This window comes from Leucoraja erinacea, chromosome 15 (assembly GCF_028641065.1).
Source record: "Leucoraja erinacea ecotype New England chromosome 15, Leri_hhj_1, whole genome shotgun sequence".
In the NCBI taxonomy this organism is placed as follows: domain Eukaryota; kingdom Metazoa; phylum Chordata; class Chondrichthyes; order Rajiformes; family Rajidae; genus Leucoraja; species Leucoraja erinaceus.
This window is the reverse complement of record NC_073391.1, coordinates 38,627,003-38,645,057: the sequence shown is the minus strand read 5'-3', so window position 1 is coordinate 38,645,057 and position 18,055 is coordinate 38,627,003. Positions and strand designations below refer to the sequence as shown.

Genomic DNA, 18,055 nt, shown 5'->3' with positions numbered 1-18,055 from the left:
GAGGTTTAATCTCCTTCATTTTTTCACACGTTTAACATTTTAATCTCTTTAAGAACTACATTTCATAATTAACTTAATAATAATCACCTCATCTTATTCCACAGCATTTCCGGAGAATGTTACAATATTGCAGCTCCTCCAGTAGATGTTGCTGTACTAAACGAGGTACTTCAATAACTACCCAATTAACTTATCATGTTTAATAATGAAAACTGGAGGACAATGTAATTAAAATGCAATTCCTTTGGGATATTGGGATCAAGGTTAACTCAACTTATTTAAATACATGTTACAGCTTGGCAAATCAGATACTGCTCTTGCACAAATAGTCTGCAGCTTCCTTGCAAACTCCAAAACTATAGAGTCATAGAGTGTGGAAACAGGCCCTTTGGCCCAACTTGCCCACACCGGCCAACATGACCCAGCTACACTAGTCCCACCTGCCTGCGTTTGGTCCATATCCCTCCAAACCTGTCCTATCCATGTACCTGCCTAACTGCTTCTGAAACGTTGGGATAGTCCCAGCCTCAACCTCCTCCTCTTGCAGCTTATTCCATACACTCACCACCCTTTGTGTGAAAATGTTACCCCTCCAATTCCAATCACCTTAAACCGAAATCCTCTCGTCCGCGATTCCCCTACCCTGGACAAGAGACTCTGTGCGTTCGATTTCTCTCGTGATTTTGTACACCTCTATAAGATCACCCCTCATCCTCCTGTGCACTAGGGAATAGAGTCCCAGCCTACTCAACCTCTCTCTCTAGCTCAGACACTCTAGTCCTGGCAACATCCTCGTAAATCTCTGTAGATCTATAGAAATCTCTATAAACTTTTCTGGAGAACAGGAAAGGTTATTGACATTGTATTCATTAAAAATTAATATCAAATTGAAAGGTTACATAGAAACATTGAAATTAGGTGCAGGTATAGGCCATTTGGCCCTTTGAGCCAGCACCACCATTAAAAATGGTCATGGCTGATCATCCAGAATCAGTACCCCATTCCTGCTTTCTCTCCATGTCCCTTGATTCTGTTAATTATCGAGTAGACGCAAGAAACTGCAGCTGCTGGTTTATCAGGTCGATTACCATGTTGGTTCGCCCATGTAGGAAGCTTTCAGAGCTGAGTTGTCCATTTAAAAAAAAAATCACTGGCTATCTACAGTGATAGTTTTAGCCACGTCCACCATGTTCACTTGCACATGCCATGCTTGAGTATTGAAAATCACATGCCGAACAATAATGCTTTTTTTTTGTCCACCTGGTATCTTTGCATTCATCAAAAATCTAATCAGCACAAATGACAAGTGACTTTAATGAACCGGAGAATGCTTTTGACACACAAATTAAGATAAGTTAATGATGTGTGATAGCTGTCTGGGGGATGGTTTGCATTAGGCTAGGGATTGCCCCTGCTGTTGCAGCTTTCTCTCTGACCTGGACTCCTGAAAGGAAAGACCTGGCCAGCGATAGAAAATTACTTCCCTTTACCGAAATGAAAAGAGGCTGCCATACACTCACCCTGCACAGGTAAGACAGCGTCTATGGAAACAGAAACAGAGTTAACATCTTAGACCCTTCATCAGAACGGTTAACTGTGGAACATTAATGTTAATGTTAACTGAAGCAGTGACTCTGTTTCTCTTTCCACAGATGCCGCTTGACCTGCTGAGCATTTCCAGCATTTTGTTTGTTTTTCAGATTTCCATCGTCTGTGCTTTTAAAAAAAAAAAAAAAAGATTTTCAATCGGCCACCTTCAATTATTTACTGTCTATAGAGAGAAATTTATTTTATAAACGGCCTAAAAAAATCATTAAATGAGCATTGATTCTGGATAAAGTAACCAGTTTGCTAAATGTCCACTGAAATGGTGCATCATTGTCCCCTGTAGACTTTCACACGAGTGGAATCCTGTTCACCAAAGACACACAAATAGGTTTAAGGTGAAGAGGGAAAGGATTTAATAGGAATCTGAGGGGTAACTTTTTACACAAAAGGTGGTGGGTGTAAGGAACGAGTTGCCAGAGGAGGTCCTAAGGCCATAAGGCCATAAGTGATAGTAAAATTAGGCCATTCGGCCCATGAAGTCTACTCTGCCATCCAATCAAGGCTGATCTATCTCTTCCTCCTAACCCCATTCTCCTGCCTTCTCCCCATAACCTCTGACACTTGTACTAATCAAAAATTTATCTATGTCTGCCATAAAAATATCCACTGACTTGGCCTCCACAGCCTTCTGTGGCAAAGAATTCCACAAACGCCACATGACTAAAGAAATGTCTCCTCATATCCTTCCTAAAAGAAGGTCCTTTAATTCTGAGGCAATTACCTCTACTCCTTGTGGAAACATCCTCTCCACATCCACTCGATCCAAGTCTTTCACTATTCTGTATGTTTACCCCCTCATTGTTCTAAACTCCAGCGAGTACAGGCCCCGTGCCGACAAATGCTCATCATAGGTTAACCTACTCACTCCTGGGATCATTCTTGTAAACCTCCTCTGGAGCCCCTCCTGAGCCAGCACATCCTTCCTCAGATATGGTGCTCAAAATTGCACACAATATTCCAAATAGGGCCTTACCAGCGCCTTATAGAGTCTCAACATCACATCCCTGTCAGCGGGGAGGCGGAAACAAGGACACCCAGCATCAGCCGGGGGAAGGTCAGGAGAATATCATCGTGAACCAGAGGGAAGAAGTATTGCAATGTGTTCAGGTATACCCTCAGACACATATACAATGAAATACAGACACAAGGAACTACAGATGCTGCTTTACCATGAAAAGGACACAAAACTCCTGGAATAACACAGCAGATCAGGCAGCATCTCAGAGAATACGGTTTGCCGCTATTTTGGGTCAGGACCGTTCTTCAGCCCTGCCTGAGCCGCTGAGTGACTCCAGCACGTTGTGTCTTTTTTTCCCGAATGGAATAGAGGTTGATTAGAGGTTAAACTATTCACCCCGCTCAGAGTTTAAACTCCGATTGCAGACTAAAAACCGAAAGGAGATGTAATATTGAGGCAGACACCACGATACTCTGCTGTCGAAAACAAGCACGATAAATGTCATCTAATCAATGGAATCAAAGTAATTCTCTGCCACTGATGATGACTGACAACTCAGAGCAGCAAGCAGTATGTCAGCAAAACTGGGAGACTGTTAACACCATACAAGGGGGGGGGTTATTGGGGCGGCACAGTGGTGCAGCGGTAGAGTTACTGCCTTACAGTGTCAGAAATCCGGGTTCGAACCTGACTATGGGTAATGGCTAAGTGGAGTCTGTACATTCTCCCTGTGACCGCGTGGTTTTTCTCCGGGTGCTCCGGTTTCCTCCCACACTCCAAAGACATATAGGTGTATAAGTTAATTGGCTTCTGTAAATTGTCATTTGGGTGTAGGATAGAACTAGTGCACGGGCTGATCGCTGGTCGGCGCGGTCTCGTTGGGCCGAAGGGCCTGTTTCCGCGCTGTATCTCTAAAGTTGAAAGAATGCGAAAAAATTGTCAATACTATCAAGGGGTTTATAAGCATCATCGCAGATTACGAAGACAGTCAAATGGACGAGAATGAGCAACAATGGTGTACCCTCACAGCAAGAGGATTGAGGACAGGGGACGGGGGAGCGGGAGGAAGTGGCCAGGGTTGAAGGGGAGCCAGGTATAAGAGGGGCAGGGGAGCAGCAACTGTCAAAATTAAAAATGGCAAATTAAGAAGTTTAGTTTAGAGATACAGCGCGGAAACAGGCACTTCGGCCCACCAAGTAGGCGCCGACCAGCGCTCCCCACACACTAACACTATCCTGCACAAACTAGGGTCAATTTACATTTATACCAAGCCAATTAGCCTACAAACCTGTACATCTTTGGAATGTGGGAGGAAACCGGAGCACCTGGAGAAAACCCACACGGGTCATGGGGAGAACGTATAAACTGAGTACAGACAGCACCCGTAGTCAGGATCGAACCCGGGTCGCTGGCGCTGTAAGGCAGCAACTCTACCCTGGCGTCACCTTGCCGCTACAATGCTACAGGGTGGATGTAGTCTGATAAGCCCGATAGAGTGGTAGGGTAGGCAGGGCAACATGTACCAGAAAGAGCGAGGAGCATTAAAATCGATCGCTGAGTGAGAATGGTGGCAGTATAAAGCACTTGGGAGGGGGAAAAAAATCATGTCGAGGGAAAAATCTACCAGCATGAACACGGCATTAAAAGTAGCTTGGATTGGGGGAAGATCGAGCTCTGGATCAATTAGTTGCCTCCTCTTCACTAAATGCCAGCGTTGGATCAATTGAATTATAATGGAGAGATCTTCCTTCACCGTTTGTTGACTGACAGCATAACCAAATGAACAATTCATTTGAGACAGACGGTTTCAGGAGCAACGCCAGTTGCAAATCTGGCTGCAGAATATGAACGCCTTCTGCCAATAAAGTCGTTTTACACAGCGCCAGATTTTCATGTCCATTCATTCTTGGATTATACAGAATCACTTGAAATGAGCACTTTACGACAAGTTGTCATTAAATAAATTATTTTATTCCAGGGAAGTATTGCAGCTTAGTGTCTTTCCAACCCGCTGGGTTACTACGTCGACCCCAGTCCGATCCGTTGCTGCATTGCGTTCCAACGACAAGCATGAAGCATGGGATCTGCGCCTCATACTTAAATCACCACCAGGGTCCCACAATCCCTGCCGTTGCGAGAATGCTAAAGATTCTTCCTCAAATGAGCTGAATGATTACAATCGTCTGCCTCCGTCACCAAAAATCCAGCCAGAATTCAGCATCCTGCTGAGCAGAGATAAACTATTCAGCACAATAAGGTCATAAGTGATAGTGCTCTAATCAACAGCCAAAAATCTGTAGCCTCCCTTTGATCTGGTATTTTGTTTTGTTGGTTCACATGCTTGATCAATGGTGCTTTATCATCAATGTTTTATTATTATTAATGTTTAGTGTTTTCTTTTTTTTTTCTTTCATTTTTTTTCTTCGTTTTTTCTTTTTTAAATATTTTTATTTATTAGAAGTACAGTAAGTTACAGTAGTACAAGCCACTTATATCTTATTACATTTATTTAATACCCTTCATTTTTTAAGTTTTAAGGAAAAATAGAAATAAAGTAAGTAAAGAAAGAGAGATAGTCGTGTTAGCGTAAAAGAGTGATCAAAAAGAAAAACCCATTAAACAAAGAATTAGAGAAGAAAGTTAAGAAATAGGCCATAGAAAAAAAAAGAAAGAAAAAGAAACAAAAGCTCTATTATAAATACCGCGCAAAAAGGGACATACCAACTTCATATTTTTCATCCCCCCTTACCAGAACCTGACACCATTTATTTTTTAAAGTATTGTTGCACCTTATACTTGTAGTAAGTCGATAAATGCAGACCACGTCTTTTGGAAGTGGTCTGATTTTCCTGCAAGGAGGAGTCTCATATCATGTTTAGTGTTTTCCGAGTCATTCGTAACTGTCACTGTATGTCATGTTGTTACTTGTGGGCGTAGCACCGAGGCAAATTCCTTGTATGTGAATACTTGGCCAATAAACATACTTACAACATAATTAGGCCATTTAAGCCCTTCAAGTCTACTCCGCCATTCAATCATGGCCAATCTATTTCTTCCTCTTAACTCCATTATCCTGCCTTCTCCCCATATTTTTTAGGTAAAAATAATTATTATGGAAAGAACTGCAGATGCAGGTTTACACTGAAGATAGACACAAAAAGCTGGAGTAGCCCAGCGGGTCAGGCAGCATCTCCGGAGAAGTTTCAGGTCGAGACCCTTCTTCAGACTGAGACTCAGGAGAGAGGGAAACTAGAGGTATGAGAAGGTACGTAGAGCAAATGAATGAAAGGTCTGCAAAAAGGCAGATTAAAGCCAGCAAGGGTGATCAAAGAAAGGTGGAGCCCACAATGGTCCATTGGTGGCTGTGGGAAAGGTGATAACGAGTGCTACACACAGTGAAACCCAGCAGGACGACAGTGAAACTAGTACTGCGACGAGGCTGGGGACGGACAGAGAGAGAGAGAGGATGCAAGGGTTACTTGAAGTTAGTGAAATCAATCTTCATACCACTGGTTGTTAAGCTCTTACTCTTTATAGAGCTCTTATTGACTTCTAGATTCCGCCACAGGAACCACGTCTTACTTACTTAGACTTAGTTTCGCCCACACTGCTGAGTGCATTGGGCAGCAAGCTTTCGCCATTCTGTTCGGTTGTGTGCGACGTCTTCCACCTTCGATAAGTTAGCGTCCCAGGCTTCCAAATCCTTCTGGAATGTTCGCCTCCATGTGAGTTTTGGTCGGCCTCTTTTCCTTCTTCCATCAGATTGCCATGTCATTCTGGTGACATTCTAAGTACCTGTCCTGCAAATGTCATCCTGCGTACCTTTATGTCCAGGCTGAGAGGCTTTGTTGCAGTTTCACGGTAGATCTCCTCGTTTGTGATGTGGTCTCTGCAGCTAGTCATCAGGATCTTCCTCAAGCAGCATTGTTGGAATGCATCCAATTTCTTTGTCATCTTCACATTGATTTTCCATGTCTCACTGGCATAGGGAGGACTACGGACTGGAAGAACCAGTCACATTATCGAAAAACATTTTTTTTTTTTGCCACTTTCCAGCTTCTGCAGGCATTCACCAACCATTCCATGGAGTACATTTTGCACAATGTTTCATCATTCAATCTCAGATTTGCAACTCCATGGAAGAGAAGTGACAGCATTCTGCAGACATGCTTGAGAAGACATTATCTCAATGCTATTTTGAGTTACCTTTCTTTAGGCAAAAATTACAAGGTGACTAAAATATTAGCTATAAAATACTCTCGGGCCTTCCAAAGTCCACCATGCATCATGCAAAACACACTCTAATACAAAGTAAATTCCTGTTTAAAACCGGGTGTTGTGTGGGAAGGAACTGCAGGTGCTGGTTTACATCAAAGATAGACACAAAAGGCTGGAGTAACTCAGCGGTCAGGCAGCACCTCTGGGGAAAAGGAATAGCTGACGTGTATGGTCGAGACCCTTCTTCAGAAGATCTGTAGAAGAGTCTTGACCCAAAACGTCCCCTATTCCTTTTCTCCAAACAAAGAGTGTTGTCTGATTGACCACCAGATTCAAAAACAGCTTTTTTCCTCAGGCCATCAGATTACTCAACACACTCAAGAAAATTCCATGAACATTTAACTTTAACTCAATGTCTGCAGTATGCTAGTTGCACTTTTCTATATTGCACCTTTATTATTGCACTTTAATAACATACCTCAAAATTTTACTACAGTCTGGCACACTGTGAATATTTTAAATAATGTATATTGTCTATCTTATTGGTATATTGTCTGTCTGTGTTATAAATATTACTTGCACATTTGGAGTATGGGGAAACGCAATTTTAATCCAATTTATTTGAATTGACAATAAAGTTTACTTTGAACTTTGATTTCATCTTCCCTCCTTCTTTTCATCTTCCCTGTCTGGAACAGCTGAATCAACTGCATGAGCTAAATAATCCGGATATCAGTATAAATGGATGGGGCATGAAGTGGAGCAAGCAGAACTGCTGTCACCCAACATCAGAGACCTGGTACACAAAAATGCTGGAGAAACTCAGCAGGCGCAGCAGCACCTATGGAGCAAAGGAGATAGGCAACGTTTCGGGCCGAAACCCTTCTTCAGACTGATAGGGGGTGGGGGGAGGCGGGGAGAAGAAAGGAAAAAGGAGGAGGAGGAGGAACCCGAGGGCTGAGGGAGAGGTAGGAAGGGGAGGAGACAGCAAGGGCTAACGGAATTGTGAGAATTCAATGTTCATGCCACCAGGATGCAGACCACCCAAGCGGAATATGAGGTGCTGTTCCTCCAATTTCCGGTGTTGCTCATTCTGGCCGTGGAGGAGGCCCAGGACAGAGAGGTCGGATACGGAATGGGAGGGGGAGTTGAAGTGCTGAGCCACCGGGAGGTCAGGTTGGTTAGTGCAGACCGAGCGGAGGTGTTCGGCGAAACGATCGCCAAGCCTACGTTTGGTCTCACCGATATAGATCAGCTGACATCTAGAGCAGCGGATGCAATAGATGAGGTTGGAGGAGGTGCAGGTGAACCTCTGTCGCACCTGGAACAACTGCTTGGGCCCTTGAATGGAGTCGAGGGGGGAGGTAAAGCGACAAGTGTAGCATCTCTTGCGGTTGCAAAGGAAAGTGCCCGGGGAAGGGAAGGGAGGGAAGAGAAGAATTGACAAGGGGGTATCAGAGATCTGGATTCAATCCAAACCCCACAACTGTCTGCGGGAAGTTTTTCCCTGTGACTACGTGGGTTGACTCCCACATCCCAAAGACGTGTAGGGTTAATTGGCCATTGTAAATTACACCTACCATGTAGGTGAATGGGAGAATTTGAGGGGAGTTCAAGAGATTGTGGGAATGATGTGGGATTAGTGCAAATGGGTGGCTGATGCCAGTGCCTGCTCGGTAGGCAGACATATGGGTCTGTCTTTGCACAGCGGCTCCACATAATGGCTATCAAATGAAAATAAAAATGCTACAGTTGGGTGGTCAGTCAGTCAGAAAACCCCAGCTAGCAAACAGCAGGTATTTTGCAGCAATGGGATCGGAAGGGAGTAAAAGAAAAAAAATGAGGAGTGAAAAGAAATCACATGAAATCAGGAGAAAAGGAGAGGAAAAGTACAAACATTTGCACAGGTGAACTAAGAGGAAGCAGGAAGCATTATTCCCAGGCAAAAAGAACAATTCTAAAGACTGGTTCAAGTCAACTGCAACAGGTCACCATCACCATTATTTGGCAACACATGCAAGGAGCAGGCAAACTGTCAAGACTGTAATTATTTAGAAGGAAATGTATCTTTCTACAACTGAACACAAGATGGCAATGGAGAGTTAATGAGTGCCCCATTATGGTGCTGCAATAAGGGAAATCATTCAAGATACCTTCGTCTCGTTAATGGCTTCCACTTTGCGAGCCCCCACTTCCTCATCTTTACTATGGACGTTCAGCCACTCTACACCTCCATCCCCCACCAGGAAGGCCTTAAAGCCCTCCGCTTCTTCCTCGACCACAGAACAATCCAATTTCCCTCGACTAACGCTCTCCTCCGCCTAGCGGAGCTGGTCCTCACCCTCAACAACTTCTCCTTTGACTCCTCCCACTTCCTCCAAGTCCAAGGCCGCATGCCTGCTTCTTTGTTGGGTACATTGAACAATCCCTGTTCCTGGCGTACACTGGCCCTATCCCCGAACTCTATCCCTGTTACATTGATAACTGCATCGGTGCTACCTCCTGCACCCATGCAGAACTCATGGACTTCACCAACTTCACCACCAATTTTCATCCTGCACTCAAATTTATTTGGCCCATCTCTGACACCTCCCTCCCCTTTCTTGATCTCACAGTCTCCATCACAAGAAATAAACTATTGGCTGACGTCTATTATAAACCCACTGACTCCCATAACTATCTTGACTACACTTCTTCCCACCCTGCTTCCTGCAAAGACTCTATCCCCCCTACTCCTAATTCCTCCGTCTATGCCGCATCTGCGCCCAAGATAAGGTGTTCATACTAGAACATCTGAGATGTCCTCATTCTTTAGGGAACGGGGGTTCCCCTCTCCCATCATAGATGAGATCCTCACTTGTGTCTCCTTGGTATCCTGCAGCTCCGCCCTTGCTCCCCCACCCCGTCCCCCTAGACGCAACAGAGACAGAGCCCCCCCCTAGTCCTTACCTTCAACCTCACCAGCCTTCGGGTACAACACATAATCCTCTGAAATTTCTGCCACCTCCAACGGGATCTCACCACTAGACACATTTTCCAATCTCCATTCCTTTCCACCTTCCGCAGAGACCGTTCCCATCCACAACTCCCTGGTTACTTATCCCTTCCCACCCAAACTACTCCCTCCCCGGGTCCCTTCCCCTGCAACTGCAGAAGATGCAACACCTGTCGCTATACCTCCTCCCTCGACTCTGTCCAGGGACCCCGACAGTCCTTTCAGGTTCACTTACACCTCCTCCAAGCTCATCTACTGTATCCGTTGTTCAAGATGTGGACTCTTATACATCGGTGAGACCAAACGCAGAATGGGCGATCACTCTGTGGAACACCTTCGCTCAGCCCGCGTGAACCAATCGGATCTCCCGGTTGCTGGACACTTTAATTTTCCTTCCCATTCCTACACAGACCTTTCCAACTGATCCAAGATCACAACGTGATCACTTGGTCACTGATCCAAGATCACAACGTTAAATATTCTTTTTACTTCTGATGTGCAGAGATTGGCGTTCAATTTTTCTCAATCTTTGATGGTCTTTGTAAAACAAATTGAAGGCAGAACAGCCAGTAAATTCTGCCCTGTACTTTGTGCAGAACAAAACATTTCCGAATGAGTCATGCAGATCATATTTAATGTGTCGCTGCTTAAATCAAACATTATTCCAAACATTTGAAAATACTTTCACTAGAGTCTTAGAGTGAAACAGTGTGAAAACAGGCCCTTCGGCCCAACTTGCTCACACCTGCCAACAATTAGTGTAGCCCAGCTACACTAGTCCCACCTGCCCGCATTTGAGCCATATCAATAGATAATAGACCGTAGACAAAAGGTGCAGGAGTAGGCCATTCAGCCCTTCGAACCAGCACCACCATTCAACGTGATCATGGCTGATCATCCCCAATCAGTACCCCGTTCCTGCCTTCTCCCCATATCCCTTGACTCTGCTATTTTTAAAAGCCCTATCTAGCTCTCTCTTGAAAGCATCCAGAGAACCCTCCTCCACCGCCCTCTGAGGCAGAGAATTCCACAGACTCACCACTCTCTGTGAGAAAAAATATTTCCTCGCCTCCGTTCTAAATGGCTTACTCATTCTTAAACTGTGGCCCCTGGTTCTAGACTCCCCCAACATTGGGAACATGTTTTCTGCCGCTAGCGTGTCCAAACCCTTAACAATCTTATATGTTTCAATGAGATATCCTCTCATCCTTCTAAACTCCAGAGTGTACAAGCCATACTTCCGGCAAGGTCACAGAGCAAGTTACACAGAGGTGAAGCAGGTTCCCCACTCTCAACTCACTTTTTGCCACCTGAAAGTACGTCAGGAATGTGATATAATATTCTCCATTGACCAGGATTAAGAGCGGAATGCCCTCATTTTCATAGAATTTTCAAAGTTGTACAATCAAACGCAGAACTTGAAGGTAAAGAGCCAGAGGGTGGCACACTGGCACAGCGGCAGATCCTGACTACGGGCGCTGTCTGTACGGAGTTAGTACGTTCGCCCTTTAACCGCGTGGGCTTTCTCTGGTGGCTCTGGATTCCTCCCACATTTCAAAGATGTGCAGGTTAACTGGATTCCGGAAAACTTGGAAAATTGACCCTGGAACGTAGTGTATGGGGTGATCACTGCTTGGCGTGAGAACTCAGTGGGCCGAGGGGACTCTGTTTCTGTGCTACGTCTAGCGCAGTTCCAATAACCTCAAAAAATGCTGTTGTCAGCACACGGAATCCCACTGCAATGATGATCAAGGTCTCATGACCTGCACTTCCAAAAGCGAAAAGCTCTACCAGCTAAGGCACGGACAGTGTGCCCATGATAGCATTATTTCCATTCCAAACCCACTATGGCGGATGGACAGAGAACCTAGGCTGGAGGGTCAGAATCTTTCTCCATGGATGGAGATTTCGAAGGCTAGAGAGCGTATCCTTAAGGTCAGAGGGGCAAAATTTAAAGGAAATGTACAGGAAAGTGTTTGTTTTTTTTACACAGTGAGCGGTGGGTGCCTGGAACACGCTGCCAGGGTTGGTGGAGGAGGATAGATACATTAGTGGCATTTAAGAGGTGTAGATTGGCTATCGCATGTTAGCCAATCAGAATGTTTAGTAATTATAACATTCATCGTGTAAGATCCTACCCACTGTCTACCAGTTCGAGTCGCAGTGTGAACGTGTGATGACCTGCTTAGTAGTTAATGACCTGAACTATAAAATGTAAAGTTTTTCAACCTGTGTGAGTTTGGACTCTTTACATGGTGTCAGAAAAACGGGCCTACCCCGCGTCTGTTTACCGCGATTTATTTCGTTTACCAGTTTTTATTTGCGTGTTTTTTGTGATTTGAGGACATGGCTAACTCTTGTCGAAAGCCCACCCCGTTCGTGTTTGATTCTGATATTGCCGAGCGATGGCGAATGTTTGAGAAGGACTACTCTCATTATAGCCGCGCCGTTCACCGAAACGATCCCGACGATTTGAAGGCTTCGCTACTGTTGAATTTAGCGGGTCCGGAGGCTATGATTCGCACTGACTCGTTCGAATTTGCACCTGCTCAACTGGATGGGAATGGCCAGCTATTGGTGCCAGCGGAATCTATTGATAACTCTATGGTGTTGCTGAGGAAGTTTAGAGAACTGTGTGTCCTGAATCCTTGGGAGAACAAGATTTTTTGTTCGGATGCAACAGGCTGACGAGCCTGTGGAACGATTCCTCAGAGAGATGAGACACATCAACTCTCGAAGCAGATTTGGTGAGTTGACTAATGAGTTCGTTCGCGATAAAATTGTGGGAGGAATGTGCGACCACAAGCTGCGAGCCGAACTGCTGCAGAATGCAGAACTGACTTTAGAGTAAGCAATTCATGCTTGCAGGATGGCTGAGACTGTGGCACCACTGGCTGATTTTGATAGCGCAAATGCTAATCAACAGTTGTATGTGAATTTGGCTAGTTAGTCTCCACAAAGATTTCTCAATGCATCCTGCAAAGCTCAGAACATGCCTAACACGAGGTGCACAAACTGTAACTATTTCCACCCCAGGGGGCGCCAATTTTGCGTTGCCCATGGGGAAGTATGTCATAATTGCAAAAAATTCAACCACTTTGCTAATTGTTGTCGATCCAGTGGGAGTACAGTGCCAAGGACGAAGCTGCACCTGATTCAAAAAGACCCGTCTGATTCTGATGAACAAGACGAATCTTCCCACGGAAACGACTCTGATAACACAGACACTGAGCCTACCATACTTTCCCTAAACCTGCGCACCGCAGGCAAAGTAACTGATCCTGCTGTGACCATGGTAATCAATAACAAAGCCCTGATCGCCAAAGTCGATACGGCGCCCGCATGAACGTCATGTCACTCAAAGTGTTCAACAAGATAAGAACCACTGAGCACATGAAAAAATACTCCTCCACTCTACATGCTTATGGAGGAGAAATTCTTCAGACTCTTTACAAGAGGTTTTTAGAAAGGCAGATGCTTATGCAGGGAATGGAGGGATCTGGATCAAACGTACAGGCAGAGATTAGTTTAACCTGACATGTTGTACACAGACATTGTGGGCTGAAGGGCCTGTTCCTGTGCCCTACCTTTTTCAGTTCTGTATGTCACACACCATGTATGAATAAAATACGGACATTTCTTGGCTTACACAATAGACGGCTTACTGTATGTAAACTCGCACTTGCGTAAACAATTCTGTACTTAGTCCCTAGTGTGACCGAGGCAGTTTGTAATTTTCACAACACTGTACAATCACTCAAGTTTACATCTGAAATAAGCCGGTAATGGCGGCTGTACTTACCCAGAAGGCCATGCGCCGCAGAAAGTGCCCTGGACGCCAATGAATGAGTCAGTTAATACTCTGAGCGAATTATTTCAGGCAGGGGATGGGGATGGGAATGGTGATTCCGACTTACATAAAATCTGTCTTAAGTAAAGGATCACGGAACCTAATCGTTATCCAATTCGGGGAGTTTCTGTTCACTTCATTGATCGCCATTTGGGTCCAAGTTCTGGATTTTTGGGGTGGCACAGCATCATAGGAGCAGAGCTGCTGTCTTACAGTGCCAGAGACCCAGGTTCAATCCAGACTGCAGGTGCTGTCTGTATGGAGTTTGTACACTCTCCCTGTGACCGCACGTTTTCTCCGGGTGTTCCGGTTCCCCCCCACACGGCGAAGATGTACAGTTTTGTAGGTTAATTGACTTCGGTAAAATTGTAAAGTGTCCTTAGTGTGTGTAGGATAGCATTAGTGTGCGGGGATCACTGGTCGGTGTGAACTCAGCTGTTTTCGCGCTGTATCTCTAAACTAAACTCATTTAAACACCATTCTCATTTAACCACCATTAAACTCTGATCTCACCAGGGCGTAAATAGACCGCTCCCTCCGCAACTCCCTTGTCAATTCTTCCCTTCCCTCCCGTACCACCCCCTCCCCGGGCACTTTCCGTTGCAACCGCAAGAAATGCAACACCTGTCCCTTTACCTCCCCCCTTGACTCCATTCAAGGACCCAAGCAGTCGTTCCAGATGCAACAGAGGTTCACCTGTATCTCTTCCAACCTCATCTACTGCATCCGCTGCTCTAGATGTCAGCTGATCTACATCGGTGAGACTAAGCGGAGGTTGGGCGATCGTTTCGCCGAACACCTCCGCTCGGTCCGCAAGAACCTACCTGACCTCCCAGTGGCTCAGCACTTCAACTCCCCCTCCCATTCCCAATCCGACCTCTCTGTCCTGGGTCTCCTCCATTGCCAGAGTGAGCAACACCAGAAATTGGAGGAACAGCACCTCATATTCCGCTTGGAGAGCCTGCATCCGGAGGGCATGAACATTGAATTCTCCCAATTTTGTTAGCCCTTGCTGTCTCCTCCCCTTCCTTAGCCCTCGAGCTGTCTCCTCCCAGCCCTCGGGCTCCTCCTCCTCCTTTTTTCCTTCCTTCTCCCCGCCAACCCCTATCAGTCTGAAGAAGGGTTTCGGCCCGAAACGTTACCTATTTCCTTCGCTCCATAGATGCTGCTGCACCCGCTGAGTTTCTCCCGAATTTTTGTGTACCAGGGCGTAAATACTGTTGTGTCTTCTTTATTTAATGTAAATACTGGTTCTGTTCTGTTGTTTTGCACAACCCTGCAAGCATTGTCACTTTCATTTCACTGTACATCTTGTATGTGTATGTGACAAATAAAGTTGACCTGACTTGACAGGAGTGGCTCGACCATGCAGATTGCAGAAGTTTATTCAACTAATTTTGCCAATTTATCGTAGGCAAGTTTGATTTGTTGATGAATGGTAGCAGCAGCTACAGCCAAATCCAGCAAATGAGTGGAAAACAACTGACTAAAATCTCTGATAAAGTGCCTGGGAGGTATTCAAGGATGAAGCAAGAAACAAGCTGTAACAGGAATACTGCCCCGACTTGCAGCTTCTGCTTTCACAGTCAGAGTAATATCTATTGGATCCCTACAGACAATTAGGAAGTGGAGCGGCATGGTGGCACAGTTGCTGCCTTACAGCGCCAGAGACCCAGGCTCGGTCGATCCTGAACACGGGCGCTGTCTGTGTGGAGTTTGTATGTTCTCTCCATGACCTGCGTTGGTTTTCTCCTGCTGCTCCAGTTTCGGCCCACCCTCCAAAGACGTACAGGTTTGTAGGTTAATTGGCTTAAGTAAAATTGTAAATTGTCCCTTGGGTGTGGGATAGTGCTAATGTGCAGGGATCGCTGGTCGGCGCGGACTCGGTGGGCCGAAGGGCCTCTTTCTGTGCTGAATCTCTAAACTAAACTAAATATCACCATGAAATTTAGTGGCAGCATTGACTTTGGCCCATCATGTTGTTCCCAGGGCTCAGGGTCCTTCGAAAAACAAATAAAAACATGCATCTGCTGCAAATTGACAATGATAACAAATAATGCAGGAAATAACCATTCAGGCAGCATATATGGAGAGAAGCAAGTTCATGTTCCAGGTCAATGATCTCGCATCTCTCTCCACACACATTGCCAGACTTGCTGAAATATTTACAGCACTATTGACCATCTCAGGAGGCAATAACTTGGACCAAACATTGTCAGCGTTTCTCCCAATTTTCTTGTTTACCATTCGGCTCATTTCCACAGGGCGACACAGTGGCACAGCTGCTGCCTCACAGCTCCAGAGACCCAGGTTCGATTCCCACCTCGCCTGCGTGGAGTTTGCATGTTCTCCCCGCAACTGTGTGGGTTTCCTGCGGGTGCTCCGGTTTCCTCACAAACCCCAATAACGTGCAGTTTTGTAGGTTAATTGGCCTCTGTAAATTTCCCACAGGATTGTAGGGAATGGGATAACACAGTACCAGTGAAAATGGGTAATTAGGGTCAGCATGGACTTGGTGCCAACATGCTGTATCTCTAAACGAAAGCTTCTGTTCCGTGTGTACGTCTATCACTCCTGTTCTCTGCCATTCACCATCCATCATATATTATCCAAAATCTACTAGTTCTGAGTAGAGATCACTAACGTTAAACTAACTGTGTTGCGTCGGAAGAAACTGCAGATGTTGGTTTAAACCATAGACACAAAAAACTGGAGTAACAGCGGGACAGGCAGCATCTCTGGAGAGTAGGAATGGTTGACGTCTCGGGTCGAGACTTCTTCAGACTTGTTAGGGATAAGGGAAGTGAGAGATTTGGACAATGAACCTTCTGAATTTTGTAGTCGGCAGGGCAGTACTCTGCATATCACCAACTTGGACAATTTTACATTTTTAGCAAGCCAATTAATCAAGCCAAGTAACCTACAAACCTGTCCGTCTTTGGAGTGTGGGAGGAAACCGAAGATCTCGGAGAAAATCCGCGCAGATCACGGGGGGAGCGTACAAACTCCGTACAGACAGCACCTGTAGTGGGGATCGAACCCGAGTCTCTGGCGCTGCATTTTGCTGTAAGGCAGCAACTCTACCGCTATGCCACCATGACTGCCCTGATGTAGATATCTTTCATTCATTGTTCTTTATCTTTCAACATCATCGTCCATTTCCGTTATCCCTAACCAGGGTGAAGAAGGGCCTCGACCCGAAACATCACCCATTCCTTCTCTCCAGAGATGCCGCCTGTCTCGCTGAGTTACTCCAGCTTTTTGTGTCTTAGCTTAACTGTGTTGCTTGCTCTAGTGTTGTTACCAAACCCAATGAACGTGTGGTATCCATTCACAATGTGAGGCTACCACCAGCATTGAATCCTGTGCTTGATTACTTGAGTGGACTGTGATGAGCTGCCTTCTGGAATTACTGCATTATCTATGGCTTTGGTACTCCTCGCCATAGGGCTACTTGGTCAGGAGTTACAGAACATGCAACTTCAGGAGATATGTAAAGTGAAGGAGGACATGCAAGGGATGACACTCCCATGCACTGGATCGTGCAAATATTTAAGATGCTGAATGATGGGATGGAATAAAATAAGGACAAAAATGCCGAGTCAAATGAGCAGTCAGGCAGCATCTGTGGATGTCATGGATGGGTGATGTCTTGGGTCAGGACCCTTCTTAGATTAGTTCAGTTTATAATTATTGTTGTCAAATGTACCGAGGTACAGTGAAAAGCTTTTTTGGTGCGTATTATCCAATTAAAAAAGACTCTTCAATGATTACAATCAAGCCATCCGCAATGTCCAGATATAGGATAAGGATTATATAGTGCAAATAAAATCTGATAAAAAGATAGTTCAAAGGGTCTCCCAATGAGCTAGATAGGTCAGGAGTACACTCTAACTGGTGAAAGTTATCCATTCACCCTTTCCAGAGATGCTGCCTGACCCACTGAGTTACTCCAGCACGTTGTGTCCTTTTTTATTTGTAAACCAGCATCTGCAGTTCCTTGTTTCTGCAATGGAACCACCTGGTTGTCTTGAAACATAGAAACATAGAAAATAGGTGCAGGAGTAGGCCATTCGGCCCTTCGAGCCTGCACCGCCATTCGATATGATCATGGCTGATCATCCAACTCAGTATCCCATCCCTGCCTTCTCCCCATACCCCCTGATCCCTTTAGCCACAAGGGCCATATCTCACTCCCTCTTAAATATAGCCAATGAACTGGCCTCAACTACCTTCTGTGGCAGAGAATTCCACAGATTCACCACTCTCTGTGTAAAAAATGATTTTCTCATCTCGGTCCTAAAAGACTTCCCTCTTATCCTTAAACTGTGACCCCTAGTTCTGGACTTCCCCAACATCGGGAATAATCTTCCTGCATCTCCCCCTTAAAAAATTTGTAAGTTTCTACAAGATCCCCCCTCAATCT

At 45.3% G+C, this 18,055-nt stretch overlaps 1 long non-coding RNA gene across 3 annotated transcripts in view; it reads left to right on the top strand.

The window, feature by feature from the left end:
• Positions 1-18,055, top strand: part of LOC129704237 (uncharacterized) — a 76,027-nt gene that overhangs the window by 46,299 nt on the left and 11,673 nt on the right. Inside the window, exon 1 of one of the 3 annotated variants that reach the window (XR_008724705.1) lies at positions 11,776-15,421. The exons of the other annotated variants lie outside the window; for them this stretch is intronic. This is a non-coding gene — a long non-coding RNA (uncharacterized LOC129704237). Of the gene's footprint in view, positions 1-11,775; positions 15,422-18,055 lie in introns of those variants that run through there. 3 annotated transcript variants of the gene reach the window in all.